Genomic DNA, 18,467 nt, shown 5'->3' with positions numbered 1-18,467 from the left:
AGACAGCAAGTCAACAACACATACAGAACGGCATGTAGTTTATCTCTGCAGGAGAATGTTGTGTTATAAAATAGGTACTTTGTCTACAAAAATTAAAGAGTCTGTACAAATAGATGAATTTCTATGAACTAGTGCTATTTTAAGTAGAATTTGAGTAGCAGCTGCTTATCTGATAGTGCAGGGCACTTCCAAAATTCCTAAGATGAAGTGGCAGATGAAACCTTAGTGGTCTTAAATTTATCAGACCCTTAACAGTCCACACAAAAAATGCCTTTTAAAGGTTTGAGAAGGGGAAAAGAATGATGTTTTTCTTGCTTTTACTAGTTTGTGTGAATTTTTTTTCCTCTTGTACCCCTCTTAGGAGTTACAATTTAAATACATTGTATGTCTTAACCTTCCAGTGAAGCACTTGTATTTATTTACTAATCATTTACGGTGTTTGATTTTTACCCGTTCTCTGTGTGTTTCTGGCAATTCAGATGCTAGTATGAACTTCACACATCCATTGGACAAGAGCATAAACCAGAGAACAAGAATTTCGGCAGCTTATGTCAGCATCAAATTGGCAGGCTCTAGGGGTTTCATGGTGGTGGTCTACAGCTTTATCATTGCACATTAAGATGTCCAACAGATTAATTTGCTGCAGAAAGAGATAATGGCTGTGTTTTACCTCTGCAAAAGAGCAGCAGTGATGTCAGCTATCTATAAGGACAACTTCTGAACAATTGCCCAGATTTCTGGGCTCCTGAATCTACATGCTTGTCCTGGGACACTTCCACGTGGTTTGTGTAGCTTTGTCTGTGACATCAGCTGTCAAATGATCCATGGTAAAAGACATCATCATCTTTTTTTCCATGCATATGGAACATGTTATCTGTTCTCTGTGCTCAAAACTAGCTGTTGATTTCTTCCTCCATTGAAAGCACAGTCCTAGTTTGTAAATTTGGTTTTTTTTTTTTGAGTGAAGATCAAAACATCTGTATCTGAGAGCAGTTAAAATCTAGTCAGCTGTTCATTCAGACCTTCCAGTCTGTGCTCTCTGATCAGTTAGACCTTGATGTGCTTCACTGCAGCTTAGAAGTAAGGAGAGTGCTTCTGGTCCATTCTTTCTGGGTCTCTGAGTTCAAGCTTGTGTTGTCTGGCTACTCTAGAGCATCCCGGGGGAGGAGATCGTAGTGTACTTTGTTTCCCCATTAATCCTTTCTTGACCCGTTTATAACCAAATAGAAACATTATATATATATATATATATATATTTCTTCTCTTTCTGAAGGAATAGAACTTTTCTGTTAACTGGGAATATAGTTATCTGCAACACATGAATGTTTCTGGTGAAAGATTATTATAACAGTGCATAGTTTGAAGGATTATTTCACTTACGGAAATACTAGCAAATATTTCTGTGTGTAGTCACATTAGTGGTTTGCCAGACATGATTTAGCTTGTCACTGGAGCCCTGTTCAGTTCTGCTTTCTTGTGAACAAAGTCTTAATAATGATATTTGTATGCTGTAGGCATTTGTCAGGACAGCCAAACCAAAAAAGTGACATGTCCATGGCTTGCCCATACATGCAGCTCCTCTGGAGTAAATTAGTGTGAGGATGTGTTTATTCTGGAATGCTCCATGTCATTGGAATCAAATGGAGAAAAAAAAAGAAGGAGAAGCACAAAAGAGTATCGTTTGAGTGAGATTTTGTAGATTTTTTCCTACAGTAACATTTCTGTTTATATGTGGAGTTCTGCACTAGGTAGCCTGGTTCATTCTGGAATAACTCTTAATCTTTGCCACAGTTGTTGCATGTTCTCCATGCCAGATAGTGCTGGATCCCTTTGCTGAAGAATTTGAATTCTTATTTCAAATCTATGTATGAATGTGAATATGAACTCATGGTAGTGTTCTAACAAATGAAAACCACCGTCTTCAAAATAATTTCAGATTCAAATTTGACTCAAGTTATTTGAATTCCTGGAGTGGGTTTCGTGAGAGGTCTCCAGGTGTTCTTGTGAAAGTGGAAGGATACGGTGGAATTGATATGGTGGTGTTACCACTTCTTTTCTGGTTTGGCCACATTGCTGCTGTTCTCTCAAATGCTGTTAAGTAGGTAAAGGATGGGACCAGGATAAAATGTTTTGGAGCATCCCAATGCATGCTAGCCAGCACCAGTAAAGCCTCTCAGAACACAGGAGCCAGGTCTTGGGTGCCTATGGAAGAACAGTAGGAGCTGCCTGGGAGTGCTGTGCTGCCAGCTATCACAGACTGGCTGGTTGGTTCAAGGCTAGAGCCTGTGGTACAGGGAAGAGTGTTGGAGGTTAGCAGTAATTTATATGACAGCCACGCTCCAGTTTCTTTTCCATGATGAGGAACCTCAAGAGCTGCATGTTGTTTAACTGGCCCTTGTGGCTCCAGCAAGGATAGGCTGACAGCAGGGGACTTTGGGACAGCCACACTGTGTGCCCCAGTGGCTATGGGACCTCAGCACATACTGGAGCTGTGCGAGTATGCACGTTGAGTGTGGGATGATCATGAGCACTCACCAAACAGGTCAGATACGTGCGGCTTAACAAAGCTTAGCAGGTCAGATTGCCTTACCCAATAAGCTATACATAGACTCTTATCTTGTTATACTAGGGGGAAAGAAAACATCAAACCCAAGAGGAATAATTCCCCCAGTGTGATTTATTTATAGAAAAAAAGCATATATACTAGCTGCGTTATTCACTGAGCTATTGAAAGCTGTTACTTAATAGCTTGTTAAAATTTTATTATATTTTTAATTCTTGAGAATGATTGAACCTTGTCCCACTGCTATTATCATTTTATGTTAATCATTTGCTTTTACTAGAGTAATATATTAAATAATGCAGATACATACCTCATAGTAGCTACACCTGTAGCTACACCTGTAGCTACTATGTCAGTCTAATGAGATTTACAGTAAGGATATCAAGGTATGTATGAACATGCATATACTGAAGAAGGAAGACTTAAAGAATGTCTTGAAGGATGCATTTTCTAAATATTAACAGGTTGTACTTCATTTGCATTTTAATTCTCTGCTATTATGTATTACTGTCTAATCTTTCTGAAATATGATTGTGTAACAATTAAATAATTTTAGTATGCCAGTTTTCTTCCTTAAGGTGGAATCTGAGGTTATAGTGTGACCTAGCTATGTAAAGCTGGTACTTAAAGCTTGAAACTGATATTCATATTGTAGATGGTAGGCAGTTTCATGGTAAAGGATGCTCTTCAAATGCATGCTAACTTTGTATATACTTTTCCAACTGAAGATGCATGGTTTCCTGTACAAAGCACTGGCCAGTAAGAAGGAAAAACAGCCTTTAGGAACTTATTGTTGTATTTTCTATCAGTGGTACTAGAAGAAGTTCATATTCTAAACGTTTCTATACTCCCTGGAAGATTAGTTTTGGTGAAACGGAGGTGGATCCATGTATGCAGTCTCTATATACAAAATGTCAAACCTATTATCTTTACTTATCTGAAAAGTATGCTGCTTGAAATATGCAGTCTAATGTGAATGAATGTAGTCCTTGTTAGTTGTAAGATCCCTATCATTTAAAATATCCATATCCTCCCAGTAGTGTGACAGCCCATGATCTCCAATGGTGACAACATAAATAAATAAGATACTATTGTGGCAAGGAAGTGTAAGAGTGCTTTCCAGGGCACAAATGAGAGAAATCATATGGTAGAAAGCCACAGGTTTCTTTTGTCTCTCTACCAGTGCAAATATATTATCTTAAGTAAACAGACATTTGACACAAGTCCTTTTCCAAAGACTGGCACACTTACAGAGCTGAAATGCACACTGAATTGAAGGAGTGCTTCATAAGCATATTGAAGTTTCTGAAACTTGATTCACCTTCATAAGATTATTTGTTAAAGCTCTTGGTAGGCCACTTTACTGGTTATTATTTCTTCTGACTGTTAAATGTAGTTTTCCTCACCTGCATGTGATAATGAAGATTCTGTCTTCAACTAAAAAAAGGTGAAATGCTTCTATTGTACTATTTTCATATTTTAGGGGCATCTTAGAATCATAGAATCCTTAGAGTTGGAAAGGACATCTAGAGGCCATCTAGTCCAACTCCCCTGCAATGAAGAGGGACATACACAACTAGATCAGGCTGCCCAGGGCCTTATCCAGCCTCACGTTGAAAAACTCTAGGGAAGGGGCGTCAACCACATCTCTGGGCAACCTGTTCTAGTGCATCACCACCCTCGCTGTAAAATACTTTTTCCTTACATCCAACCAAAATCTACCCTCTTGAAGCCATCTCCCATTCACCACAGACCCTGCTAAAAAGTCTGTCCCCATTTTTCCTGTAGCTGCCACCCCAGATATAAAAACACTGCTATCTTAGAGTGTTCAGAGCACAAAGGAGCTGATGTTAGCTGTGTATTTAGGTTTAGCTGTATCAGATGTTGTAGATGCTTACTCTGGAAAATACAGATCACTCATATGGAGGAGAATCTAAAGTTGCTGCTCTAGTGGGAACTTTGTTGTTGCTGTGGTTAGGCAGTGGCAGTGAGCCAGGTTTACTTGAACTTTATTGGGAAGCTCATGCTCATTAATGTTCTTCCTGTAGGCTCTGCTTCTCTTAAGTTTGGTTCTTTCCGAATAGGCCTCTGACCTTTCTTCTCACTCAGGTGATCCTGAGAGTCTGAGCATCAGTGCCGAGGAAGGGGGACAGCAGTGCCAGCCTAACCTTGTGGTATATCTGCTATTCTTGGTCATGCTGATAAGGAAAGGAAGAAAAAAGAAGTGTGTTTATGGTTAGTAGATGGCAGAGATTGACGGAAAATGGAGGTAACTGTGGTGGTGGCTGTCAGGTAGCTTTGCTTTCAGATACTGAGAAAATTCAGATTCCAATGTAGAAAGTGAACTGGTGTGGACCATGACAGTTCATCAGTCATATGAGGAAGTGATTTGTCTAATACATGTCTTTAATGTATGCTTACCTCCTAAACTTTGGTGCCTCAGAGAATAGACTCAGGTATTTGAAATACCCTTTCCCCAAAGGCAGGAAAGGGTTAACGACCCAAGCAACTTATAACTACTGTAACTTAAACTAGTGAGTATACTTATTTTATAGTTAGGGAAATGGAAGCACAGTGGGATTAAGTGACCTACTAACATCCCAGAGACAAGAAACAGCAGGGCAAGTCCTTGAATTCGAATGCTCTGAGGTGTCTCTCCTGTACTTTTATTAGGTCATTTTGATTCCTAGGATAATGTGTTTGCACAGTTAGGAAATGCAAACTGTTTCCTTGCAGAAATAGTACTGCACAGTGTTGCAAAACTGGAGAAACACTGAGTCTGAAAACAGATTTAATTCCTGTTTTTAAAATGTAGCAAATGAGCTTTAAAAATATGAAAGACTGCCAGTCTGCTGTTCCAGTTCAAGTATCTGGGTTGTGATTAGAAAAGTATTACAAATGTGCTGATAGTTTTCCAGTGCTGTTCCTTTGATTGAACAGCCTTACCAAAAAGGAGGTCTTACTCCTCAAGATCTGGAAAGAGGAATTAAATAATGTTACTGTGTTTCCTGTCATTAATTATCTCATAAAGGTCTTGAAATGTGCTCATGATGTCCATCATCAGCACATACGGAAGGGCATTCTTCTCTCCGTAGATTTGGTAGAATCTTTCTCTAGTCTCTGAACTTTCTGAGTGGCCAGTTGAGGTTTTACTGGTAAAGCAGTTTCCTGGGTTGTGTATCAAGCTCAACAGCTGAAGTCTCTTTCACATCCTGCAAGCATTGTCGTGGAGCTTTGTAAGGTTAGTCCCAAGAAACATCTTTCTGTTCTTCTTCCAGTGTTCCTGCTCCACTTCTGCTGCTTGCCCTCAAGTGAAGGTGCTAAGGTTTTTCTTATGAGGCTCAATAATATGCCACTGGATGCTGTAATGAGTGTGAGGACACATGAACAACCTTCATTTCAGGAAAGGGGCACTGTTCTGATGTTATGTTGTTTTGTAGTGCTTTGTATTTAATTTTATGAGATCTCAATGCTTGCTGACAGTATAGCCATTCTGAGTTGCAAATGCAGAAAGGCAAATTAGAAAGCTGTTGCTTTGTTTCACAGTTTTCTTCTTAAAAAAAAAAAGCCTTTTTCTATTATTACTATTTAATAGATGGCCTATTTCTGGGACTGGTATTGCTATTTTTAGCATTTCTTGTAAGATACTTGAACTGTAGAGCAGGTATTCCTTATGCTGAGTGGTTCTGTACCTTGAAGGACAGCTCACTGAGCCCTGCAGCAGGAACTTCACTGCAGGCAGCCTTTGCACTTAGTAGCTTTAGGTAAGGACAAACAGAAGGTGACTTTCAATTCATAGCTTCTTGATTCAAAACCCAGGTGAACTCCCAGTGTTGTGCACAGTGCCATGACATGGGAGTTTGGCTGTTACTCCCAGAAGTTTGGCTGTTACTCCTTCAATCTCTGCCATCTACTAACCATAAACTTCTGGTGCTGGCTCCTGCAGCACAGGTGGCAGCAGCATGGCAGGCAGTGCTGTGGTGAAGATGGCACCAACGCTAGCAGTAAAATGTCCCAAGCACTGACAAGCAGCTTCAAAATTTTGAGCCTAGCAAAGAGGTTAAATAGTTCAGAAAATGTGTTTTGTTGGACTAGGTTCACAATATAAGTTCGAACTAGTATTTTTCTTCCCCTTTTAATATATACCTATTTTTATTTTCCTGTTCTTCAAATTGCCTTGTCTCTTCTGCGTTAACCAGAATAAGACTTAGAGTGTTTCCTGATCATGTAGTATGGTATGAAGTTCGTGTGGTATGACATGTGGCTGTGAACTGCAGTCCTCTAACTGGCAATAGGTAAATGTATGGAGCAGGTTCTTCTACTGTGTTTAATTTCTTCATACTATTCCCTATTCCTTTCTTCATACAAGAAATACAGTTTAAAACAATCTACTTTCATATATTTTATTACAGTGTCCATCAACCTTTTAGACCTTTCAAAATTTTTTATAAACCTTTTACAGAAAAAATGAATTCTAGTAGCTATGTACCTGCAGATGACCTTAGTGCCTTCTTGCTTTCCTGGCAGAGCAGTAGAGGTCACCAGCATTTGGGGATCTGAACCGAAGCACAACACAGCTTAAGTACGATACTTTTTTGTTCTGTTACTGTTTGGTTTAGTACTGGAATTCAGTTTAGAGTCTGCACTTCATGCTCCCTAAAGCTGCAGTTTGTACTTGCTCAGAAAAAGGGGACACGTCTGTGCTTAATATAACCCAAAGTCACTGCGTATAGTGGCCTGACATGCATCTAATTGCCTGTAGCTTTCTAATGAGAAAGGCAGTTTCACAGGAAAAAAATCTGTATTGATCCCAGCTCTGATTTAAATTTCACTTCATTTAAAAAAAGAAATCAGCATAGATGAAACTCCCTGATCAATGATCCTAGCTGTGTTTTTTTTTTTTTTTAATAGCTTCCATTTTGGTGCAGTGCAGTGCAGACTTTTGGTTTAACCGACTGAATTGATATTCTGAGCAGAGAGTAAGGCAGGATGACAGAGCAGAGCACAGCTACTCCTGTGAGTGCTTGGGGAGGTGTGCCTGCTCACAGTTGGCTTGTTCTGTCCAAGACAGAGCGAAGTCACGAAGCACTGCTGTCCTAGGATGCTATGGAAAAGCTCACAACTTCCATATATGCTGTTTTAAACATAGTTGAAGAGAAACAGGACTGTACTTAGTCACTCTCAGGATGGAGTGGTTTGAGGTACAGCATCTGAAGTCACAGTTTGTGAACATGGTGCATGTACCTGCCGTTATTTACTTTGGAAAAAAACAACCTCAGTTAGTTAGAAAATGGTATCTTTCTTTTAAGGGACTGATGTCTTTTATTTTTAGTGCTTGTATTTATTTATTTTTTTTTTTTTGCACAGCTATAACAGATTCTTCCACTGAAATAAACAGCCATTAGCATTTCAGAACCCTACGTGTGTAATATTTCAACATAATAGGTAGATTTTTCTAAAGCAGAAACACAGAACAGTTACTACGGAGCTCAGAATAAAATAAAATAAAATAAAATGCTCTGATTCCTCAGAAAGTGCCAAACTCATTGTCATGAAGCAGAGTGCTATAGTTTATATAATTTAAGAAATTCAAAGCAGAAAGCTTCTGTGGTATGTGTGTGTAGTTTTGCAGGGTGTGCTGATGTGACTGGATCAGATGGAAGCTGAGGGCCTTTGGCATGTTTCTCCTGCGTGGGATTTAGGCTCCTGGAGGGCATGGCAGAAGCAAAAATGCAGCATAAAATCACATCACAGCCCTAAAATAATTTCTTAATATTTTCATTATGATTAACTTTGGCTCTTACATAAGCAGAAGGAGAAGACAAGAGAGGAAGAGAGCTGCATCTTTGTGAAAGATGAATGTGAGATAACCGGGGAGAGGGATGTTTGTTGCATTTGCTGCCCGCGGTACAAGTAGTTCCCGACCTGGTAGGCGTGTGGCCGCGGCGACAGCCGGCACAGCTCTGCAGGGGCAGTGGGTTTGTGCCCGCCTCGCCCCCAGCCCCTCCGGGCACGGCCTCCCCCGCTGCCCCTTTCTCCCCAGTGACAGTGACAGGACACGGCAGTCCTTGTCCTTGAAGGTTTCTCCCGTTTCTGCGTAAGTGGCATCTTCCTGGTAGTTTGCCATCTTCCGTTTTTGTCATTATCCCAAGGGAAGTATTAAAATCACAAACAACAACATGGTGGTTCAGTCCATTTTTCTTTCAGAGAAACATTTTCCTTCCCTACGACGTCTGCCGTTTGCCTGCCTTCTTTAGCAGTGGGAAGCTGCAGGCAATAAACATCAGCGGCGCTGGCAGCGCGATGCTCTGGCAGCAGGCTGGCTGCCTCCCCACCTGCACAGCGCGATGGTACGGTCTGCAGAGGGACTCCGCTAGTGGAGCTCCGCTTGTCAATCCCTTACAGATGCCGAACGGTGATTACTGCGCTGTGTAATTGAAATCATTTTGGATTTGTGATGATATCTTAGCCAAGTAAGTAGCGACATCCACAGCATGAGAATAAAAAAAAAAAAAAAAAAAATTCCCCTTTCTGTTCCGAGCTTGTTTATTTGGCAATTTGCTTCTCGGGAAGGCACAAGCTGATGAGAAAATGGTGTGGAGAGCGGGTCTGAGTGATGCATTGGGTTTTGGTTTGTGCCCTGTGAATCTCTGCAAAGGTAACGCTTCAACTTGTGTGGAATATTCTGTAAGGTCAGTCAGAAGCTGCATTGCTGAAAGGCATTCTTGCATCAGAAATAATTCAGTGAGGTTTTGTAGGTTGAAAATTCAGTATGCTGTTGTCTTTTTAAACAAATGGGCTTAATTTTGATTAAATCTGTTATGTATTGATGAGGATAACACGTGGATGAGATTTTGCTTTTATCACTGCGGGTAACAATCGGACATACAGAAAAGACTAAAATATGAGTAGTGCAGTTTGACTTTTTGTAACTTTAATGTTATTTTATGGTAGGTAAAGGCATTTCTTGTTAGGAAAGTATGTAATCCTTAGCTGGGTTTATTTATAGAGCTGCTTGCAGTTTTTCAGTGTGCGTGCTTGCAAGTGAAGGGCACACAGAATATCAACAAAAAAAACCCAACAAAACAACAAAGGAGTGCAGTGCATTTCTATTGAAATTGATTAGAAAATACTCCTTGAGGAAGAGAGAAATTTATGTAATTTCTTTTGAGCCTGCATAATGTTTTCTGTGGGAAGATGGGGAAAGGCTTTCTGTGGTGTATGGTCCAATAACTGATCATTCTTACAGATACATACATGTTTAAAAAAAAAAAGGGGCATCGGCCCCAAATCCCTGCATGCTGCATGGCAAAGCTTTCGGCTGCTCGTGAAACACAGAGCGCTTTAACAGAAACCATAAGATCAGAGGAGTCATTTCCTATTATGTAAAGGGAGATTCTGTGCAGCTGATCCCTGTCTGCGGTGCTGGCAGCTCCTCTGTCCGGGCCAGTGGTCGAGTCCTTTCTGAGCCCCTCATTTGCTGGCCTGGAGTTGTCCTGTGCAAGCTGGGGGAGCTGCCGGGGCATTGTGTGTTGGGTGCTGCTGAGACCATGACTGTGGGCAGTCCTGGAGCACTGGGGCAGACAGGAGCAGATGCTTAGCCTCATGCTTTCTGTATCTTCAGGAAGGTAAGTATTGAAGTTGCTATGGATATGGATATTCCTTCATGGTAAAACTGTTAATTTTCCCATTCATATGAGTCCAAAATGCTGCTACTTACAAGGACTTCTGGTCATTTGACCTCCTTAGTATGTTCTGCTGGGGACTGTTACAGGATTGCAGAGCTGTTACACAAATGCGGATGGCTGAAAGATAGCTGGCATACCTGATAGAAATAAAACTGTACTTTTATTTCCAGGCTTGGTGGTTAATATTAGATGTATGCAGTAAGAAATTGATGATGAAGGCTTTCTGTTAGTCTTTGCTTAGTAAAAGAAGATTACAGATCTACTTCTCAGTCCACATTTTTATGTCAAGATGCATTCCCAATTAGCATTTAATTTGTGAGAGATCATCCATATGCATGACTAGCTCTTGTACCTTGCTCTGAAATAACTGTTTGACTCAGGTATCCAGCAGGTCTTTGATCACATACAGCTTTTACTTTGTTCATGTTCCTCTCATTTTACTCAAAATTGCTACCTGTGAAGAAGCGTTTCATATTTTCCTTGTGGTGCTGTTAAAATGAGTAAGTTTGTGAATAAGGCAATAAATTAGGGCTGGTAGATAAGTTGTGTATAGTAATGCAGTATGAGCATCTTTCTTTTACCTTGCTTTTTTTTTTTTTTTGCACCCCCTTTCTCATCTTTTCCATTTTTCTTTTTATATTTCTGTAGAGAATTGATTTTTGGCCCAGCACATCAATGGTAAATACACTCACATTTTCACAGAAAAGGTCATTTTTTTTCCGTTGGCATTGGAAGCTGAATGATATCTTGTGCTTTTTGCATATATAAAAAGGCTTCATGCATGTACCTTGACAGAGCTTGGTAGAGTTTCATACTTCTTAGTACAGGTTACAGAAGATGTGGTAATGCTGAACTAGATATCGTACTGCTCTTTTAAGTGCTTCCATGAAATGACATTTCCAAGTGCATTTTTCTTTTAAATTTTATATCATGTATCTAGGAAAGAGTTTCAAAGGTTTATTTTGCCCTTTTTTCTCCTTTCCCAGCAGGAAAAAAACATGCAGCTTATCTTATGCTCTACAATTTGTGATGCAAACATTTTTCTAATGATAGAGAAAAAAAAATTGTTTGCATTCTGAAAATGTAAAAATATATTATGCTAATATGTAAGAACATTAGAAGTGTTACCTTTTTATAAATTTTCATCCTGCAGTTTGTATTTTCAAATGTGAGTTATACGTGTAAGAATTCCTTATTACATTTTGAAATAAATGTAGAAGTCATGACCTTGTACCTATCTGTAACGTTCACTAAAGCTCATTATACTGCAGTAGGACTACAGCAGCTGATAGTTCTGTGAATTGAACCCAGCTCCTTTTAATAAATGTAAATAGTTTCACAGGTCAGACTTAAAATAATGTTCTGAAGGGAAGAAGGCAGTTTATTTGGTTCACCCTAATGTGAAATCTTGTGGAGAATAAGCTTAGCTTTTGCAAGTTTTTTCATTATATTTTCAAGGAGAAACAAAGAAGGATATTATAATTCACTGGAATTCAGCAGGTATTGCTCCCTATGTATTTCTGGCTGATTGCTGAACTAAAATTCGTTACGCTCATATGTTATCTGATCAACTGTAAAAATATCACGATTAAAATTACATATTTCTAGATAATTTAAATAAGCAAATTGAAACAGGGTTATAAAAAAAGGCTAGGGATGATTATTATGAAACCATCAGCTCTAGAGGGTTTTTTGCTTAATTCATATATTAAAATGTGTTGCTAAAGCTTAATACAGTCTGTCTCATGTTTCCATTAATTTCCTTTTCTTGTTGAGGCAGGAAGATAGCAATGAATGTACTCTGAATGGAGGCTCCCTGGCAGTATGGCTCATTTGCAAATCTAGCAACAGAAATCTCTGTGACCGGGATAGTTCTGCTGCCTCTGCAGCACCTGCAGTCCAGGCGTTGTGCTTGCCATTAGCAAATCTCAGCTTAGATTCAGCTTGCCAGGGCTTTATCATGCACAGTGTGGATGCTCAATATTTCAAGACTGTATAGAATGTATCCCTATGTATCACAGATCCATACATTATATTCAGAGATTATATATCCTCAGTGGAACGGTTGCATAATAGAACAGTATTTCTTCCAAGGTGGATTATATTTTGTGTGCTGGATTTTTATATGCAAGTGTTTGTATATGATAAAATCCTCTAGGCTTTGGTTTCTTACATAAAGCAATGAAGATGATCAATAGCATTTTCTTGTAATTTTTATATCTTTGTACGGAGCACAAACATTGTACAGTTTTAAGAGCTGTGGGGTCTTGTTTGAAGTTTTACAGATTTTATTCATGTCTAGAGAGAGAAAACATGCTTGCTTTCCTGTTTTTCTTGATCTATGATCCTATTTTATGTATTAAATATGAAGATTTAAAGTTGTTGAAAAAGAATCAATGTGCTTAATTTTATTACAAATTACAAATACACTTTTTATTACAATTTTCTAAAAAACGAAGCATTTTCTAAAATAGCTCTGTAGCCTGAAAGTGGTTTTAGGATGCTGGCTGGCATCACTGCAGAGAGCAAGACATACTCCTTTAGAATATTTTAAGTCAATCAAATATGAAGACTGAAGAGTGATGTGGGATGCCCACTTAAATGTCAGATTTTGCACAGTTGAGAAATGGTAACCAAGTTACAAAATATTTGTAAAGTAGCCATTGCAGTTAGAGATTGTAAGGCCTGTGCACCAGGCTAAGAGAGATGTCCTATTGGAGATTCCTGTAAAAATGCAGAAGAGGACCAACAGAAATTACTGCAAATTATTCTGAAAGCTTTCCAGTTTCTATCTATTGTTTCCTTTCCACGAATGAAGATGGTGAAATAGGCTGAGAAGTTAACTGGTTTCACAGAGCCACAGATTCAGAATAATTGAGGTTGGTAGGCACCTCTGGAGATTGTCTGGTCCAGCTACCTGTCCCAGAACAGGTTCAGAGAGGGGTTACTCAAGGTGATGTCTGGTCACATTTTGAGTGTCTGGGAGGACGGAGACTTTGCAGCCTGTTCCAGAGTTTGACCCAGATTTTTTTCATGGGGCACCACTGAGAAGAGTCTAGCAGTATCTTCTTTGCTCCCTCTCATCAGGTACTTAAACACTTTGATAAAGTTCCCCCCTGAGCCTTCTCTCTTCCAGGCTGGGCAGCCCTTGCTCTCAGCCTCCAAGTGCCATTTGAGATGTTCCAGTCACATAATTGTCCTTTTGTCCCTTCACTGAAGACCCTCCAGGAAGTGTCTGTCTCTTGCTTTGCGTGCCCAGCACTGGTCACAGCAATCCAAATGTCCCAGCAGTGCTGAGTAGGAGGAAAAAACACCTCCCTTGACACGCTGTCTGCCCTCTGTGTAATGCAGACCAGGATGCTCTGTTGGCCTTCTTTGCTGTCAGCTTTGTGCCTACCAGGATTCCTATGCCCTTTTCTCCAGAGCTGCTTTCCTACTTGTTGGCCCTGCTGGTCCTTCCTGGAGCTGTTTCCTTCTCAGAGAGAACTTTGTACTTCCCTTTGCTGGGCTTTCTGAGATTCCTGTTTGCTTGTTGCTTCACTGCATCGAGGTCTCTGAATGGCAGCAGATCTCTCTGGTGGCACCAGCCATTCCTCCCTGATGTGGATCATCTGTGATCTTGTGAAGGGAGCACTCTGTCATATCATCTGAGTAATGAAGACATTAGGCAATTGCATCACAAGAAGTCAATGGGAAGTAAAGGAAAGGCTTCAGTGTATTCATTCTTCACTAGATGATCCTTTTTCAGACATATGCCTATATTTTTTCTTGATTGCTAATGAATGCTGGTGTGCTAAGAAGCAAATTTCTGAAGTAACAGAAGTAAAACTATATGAAGATACATGCTTGCTTAGGCCAAAATGCCTTTCCTTGAGTGTTTTGGGGTTAAAATGGAACTACAATTTTAGGATTTCAGAATTTAGCCCAGAAAGGAAGGAGCATGCTGTAAAAAATATATATAGTCATTATCCTGGATATGTTTAGAATTAAGACCATGAAAGATGCAGTACTGAAGTCCAGTGCATCACTTCTGCATCCCAGATGCATTTTGTTATGTATATAGACTTGAGAACTAAAGTGAGAAATTGGTGATTAAGGTTTACTAAACAGTATTTTATATACTAAAGAATGAAAGCTCACAGCTGGTGAAATAATTTCAAATTGATAATTTCATTCAATGCATTTTAATTAAAGTGCGTTAAAAATAAAACCATATGAAATGAATTAAAAATAAAATGAGTTTTAGTCCAATATGCTTTGATGCTTTGCATCTTGCTGAGAATTCTATCACAGAAATTAAGGAAGTAGGATGAGGAAGATGCTTAAATGTTACGTGCTGGGCAAAGAGGTATTTAAGTCATGTCTGGCTCTGGCTTTCCCAGCTCTGGAAGTAGTTCAGTGTTTGAAGCAAACGACACTCCTCATACATGCATCTCTTTTGAGGAGTTTTACTTAGCATGAGCTCTCTTCAGAATGAGTTATCTTCCATCCCCTGATTTGAGTTGTGCTCCATACTCCAATTCAGCGCAAACTTTGTACTTTGTTTTAGAATGAGATAGGTCTTAAATGTCTTCAAGGATTTCTCCATCTGCATACCCCAGCCAAAGTCTGATGATAACAGAGTACCTACCTTGCTAGACACAGCAGTCAGCCGCTGTAATTAAAACAGTGATTGAGCCGACTGTTTGGTCAGTCATGAATGTTCTGCTAAACATGTAAATAGAAATGCCTCAAATTTTCCCATTAGCCAGCAGGCTGATCGAAGCTGATTCAGCAGATGAAGATACACAAGTGTAGACTCCCACTGACCAGGGGTGAGAGCCTGCTTTCAGTAAAACAGTACTCCGTCCAAGAAACATGAGCTAGCCAGTTGTCATGGGTAAGATAGGAAATGTCAGCAAATGTGGGATCTGGATACCAGTGGTTTATTCAAGATCCGTCGGGATGGATGTTTTACCCTACTTGATCTCTCACACAGCTTGTCCTGGGCATCCCCTGGCATTTGTCTCTATGCATCTCTGTGATGTCTGGAGCCTGCCCATATTTCAAGGTCATTCATGCAGTCTTCACTTTTGTTTTTAAATTCCTTTCTTACTGCTTCTTTGGGGAGCACTTTTGCTAAGCCTCCCCTTCCTTCTGGAGCTTGAGGGCTCTGGTTTTCACAAGCCCAGTAGTATCTCTGTGTGATCTCTCTTCAGTACTGTTATGTGCCATTGGTATTTAGTCCAGGTATTATCAACTTCTACAACCAGCTGCAGCCAGCAAAAATCAGGTTGCTTGAGGATGTGACGTTTTTGACAGATGTACCCACATACTTTATCTGCTTCATTCAGTTACTCAGTTTAACCCTTTTTTCACCTACCAGTGTAGCACATTTCTTAATTATAAATGGTGAGGGTCTCCATTCCTGTTGCCTTTATTGCCTTTGGCCATTGCCTTTTGAAAGCACACATTACCATCTGCAGTCTTTGTTGCAGTAGAATGGTTGAATATATTATAATGGTTGTGCTCAGCATCTAACTAACCTTGACAAAAACCAGTGCTGATGAAGCACAGTAAAAATGCTGCTACTATTATGGCTTGTCTTTCAGAACAGTACAGTTTGTGTCACACAGGTAATTAGAAGAGAGCGGTGTTCCCAATAAACTGTTCCAGCCTTCCTGGGAAACGTGTGATCTTGAATGTCAGAAGGCAGCGTTGATTTGTGTCCTTTTTAAGCTAGTTTAGGAAGATACTTGTCCTGGCTGAGGAGGACCATTTAATTTTATGCTGTATGCTTACTACATGCCTTTCCTCAGCTTGAATTATAATGAAGATTTTGCCTGTTCTAAATATACCCACTGATGTTTGATATTGAGAGAACAGTGAAATGCAAGCACAATGAAATCATTTTGCATACTTTTCACAGTGAAATGCAATTGTCCCCTCTCTCCACATACTGAAAGAAATGCCTTGCAATGAGTAGTTAAGCTAACCTGTGAAATTTGAAGAATTCTGTGCGGTTTTAGATTTACTATAAATTATGCTTTATCCAAGGAGGACATATTTATTATATCTGGAGTGGTTACCTCTGTAATGCTATGAAGGGAAATCGTTATGCCAATTGCTGTGGGATAAGGTGGTAATGCTAAACCAGTATTACTGAATAAGGTGGCTGAAAATGCCAACAAACCATTGGAGCAGTATGATTGCTCAAGCAATTATATACTTGATTTCTGCGCATTAAACATCCTTATTTTCTCATTATATTTGGGAGCACACTCTCTGAGTTCTGTAGGGTACTTTCTTTGGCTCATACCAAGTGTTTGATGCCTCTTCTCCCCTGTCTGCACTGTTTAGCACAGGACTGGCCAGGCCTTCTAGCCATGGAGGGGCATGGCAAAGGGGCCTGCCTTTGTTTTCAACCAAGCACTGACATGATGTTCCTTTGCTGAGCCAAGAACTCTCCTTCAGAACATAAGGACTGTGAGCTGATGTTTTATTACTAAGCATCTGTATATGGGGGGTGCCCAATTTATATGTATGCGCCACTATATGTGCAGCCCTTTGTTATGCAGTTGGATTTTAAATTTTGTTTTGATTTGTCAAAATTAGTAATGGGGTTTTCTGTGTTCTCTGCATAATGCTTAAATATCATAAACAGGTATAAAAAGTGCAGGGATAGAATTTATTTTCTTGTATGGGCTGAAAAGGGGGAGACACAAAAAGGAAATACCACTTTTCTAGAAGTTTGTGATGCAGCAGTGAGATATAGGTAGAGATGGCCACAGCCTGTCTCAGTGCAGCTCCTTCTGTACGCAGGTGGGAATGGGCTCATGACCAGGCTGGGGGACAGCCTCTGTCTGTGAATGGTGACACAAATGACCTTGGGGATGGCAGGGTGAATTAACAGAGATGGATTGTGCTCACACTCTACCCTCTGCTGCAGAGATTGAATTGCTATCTATTTCTTTAGTTATCTCATCTTAACATAAATTTTAATGAACTGTATTTTTATGCCTTTCCATGCTTGTTACAGATTTCTCACCTGAGTCTGAAGGAATGCTTACAAAAAAGAAAAAGGGAAAAAACAAAAACAGAAGAAGAGACATACAAAATCTGCAATGCAGAAATAGGATTATATATTTATCTGACTTCTCATGTAGACAGATGATTAATATAGTACAAACTACAGGTTTTATAGCTTGGTATATCATTAAGGTTCCCTGTAGCTCTAATGTGAGAAGATAATAAATTAAGTGTCCTCTTCCCTGCCCTTGTCCTCTTTTTTCTAGTTTAGAAACACATTTAGAAGTTTTAATCTGAAGGCATATTTCTGATACTAGAACTGAGGAAGGAAAGGAACGAATGAGAAAATGGCAGACATCTGAAGTGTCATTTTTCTTGAACCTTTTGAAGCATTCAAATTGAGTGCATGAGGTCTTAACATACAAGTCTCATTTGCATATCTTTTTTGGATTAAGAGGATATCTTTAATGCTAGAAAAGTATTTTTGGGGATGATTTTTTTTTAAAAACTTATATGAAAAAAGAAAAAAACCTCATTTCTTAATCAGGTCCAGTTTCCTTTTAAGGAAATACTGTTCTCCTTTATCTTATCTGGAACAGATGGAAGCTGTAGATACAGGGCGTGTAATTTCTAAAGGCTTTATTACCAATAAGATAAATAGCAGCATTTTTGAAACCTTAATTGCAAAACCCTGAGTGAAGGACAGTTAATAAAACTCATATTGTGAAAGAACACATGATAAAGTAACTAGAAATATACATACATATTATTGCTTTAAATCAGGGCACTTTGTCTGGGAGCTGATACCACTGATAGCCCATTCTTGAGATCTGTGGTCAACAGGAATCAAAGAAGATTATAGTCTATGATTCTGCATAAAGCTTATGTGCCAGATTTATTACATTAAGTAAAATATGATGCCTAACCTCTGCAGAGGCATGACCTGAGGACTGCAACACTGTCCTAAGGACTGAAGTGGTATACTCAGTGCTGAAGACTTGTAGCACAAGCTGGAAACTCCATAAGAATTTTCTACTGATTAGGACAGGTTTATCTTTTTCGTTTTGATAGTTACTTGAGAAGACTTCTGACCATTGATGAATTAGGAAGGAGATAAATTCTTCAGCATAGAATGGGAAAGAAAAAAAAGCTCTCTCTCATATATATATATATATTTAAAAAATTATATGTAATTTACATAGGTCACT

At 39.4% G+C, this 18,467-nt stretch overlaps 1 protein-coding gene across 12 annotated transcripts in view; it reads left to right on the top strand.

Moving 5' to 3' along the window:
* Nucleotides 1–8,310: 8,310 nt before the first annotated feature.
* ATP2B2 (ATPase plasma membrane Ca2+ transporting 2) overlaps nt 8,311–18,467 on the top strand; it is a 212,289-nt gene continuing 202,132 nt past the window's right edge. For 3 of the 12 annotated variants that reach the window (XM_065749607.1, XM_065749603.1, XM_065749605.1), the window contains exon 1: nt 8,311–9,036. The gene's annotated coding sequence lies outside the window, so the exon portion shown is untranslated. The remainder of the gene's footprint in view (nt 9,037–18,467) is intronic. The other 9 variants (XM_065749598.1, XM_065749599.1, XM_065749597.1 and 6 more) reach the window with 5 other exon arrangements.

Source organism: Cyrtonyx montezumae, unplaced genomic scaffold (genome assembly GCF_038088225.1).
Source record: "Cyrtonyx montezumae isolate F1298 unplaced genomic scaffold, pur_monq_1.0 scaffold_6, whole genome shotgun sequence".
Lineage (NCBI taxonomy): Eukaryota > Metazoa > Chordata > Aves > Galliformes > Odontophoridae > Cyrtonyx > Cyrtonyx montezumae.
Note: the sequence above shows the minus strand (reverse complement) of the source record. Positions and strands in the feature narration are given on the sequence as shown.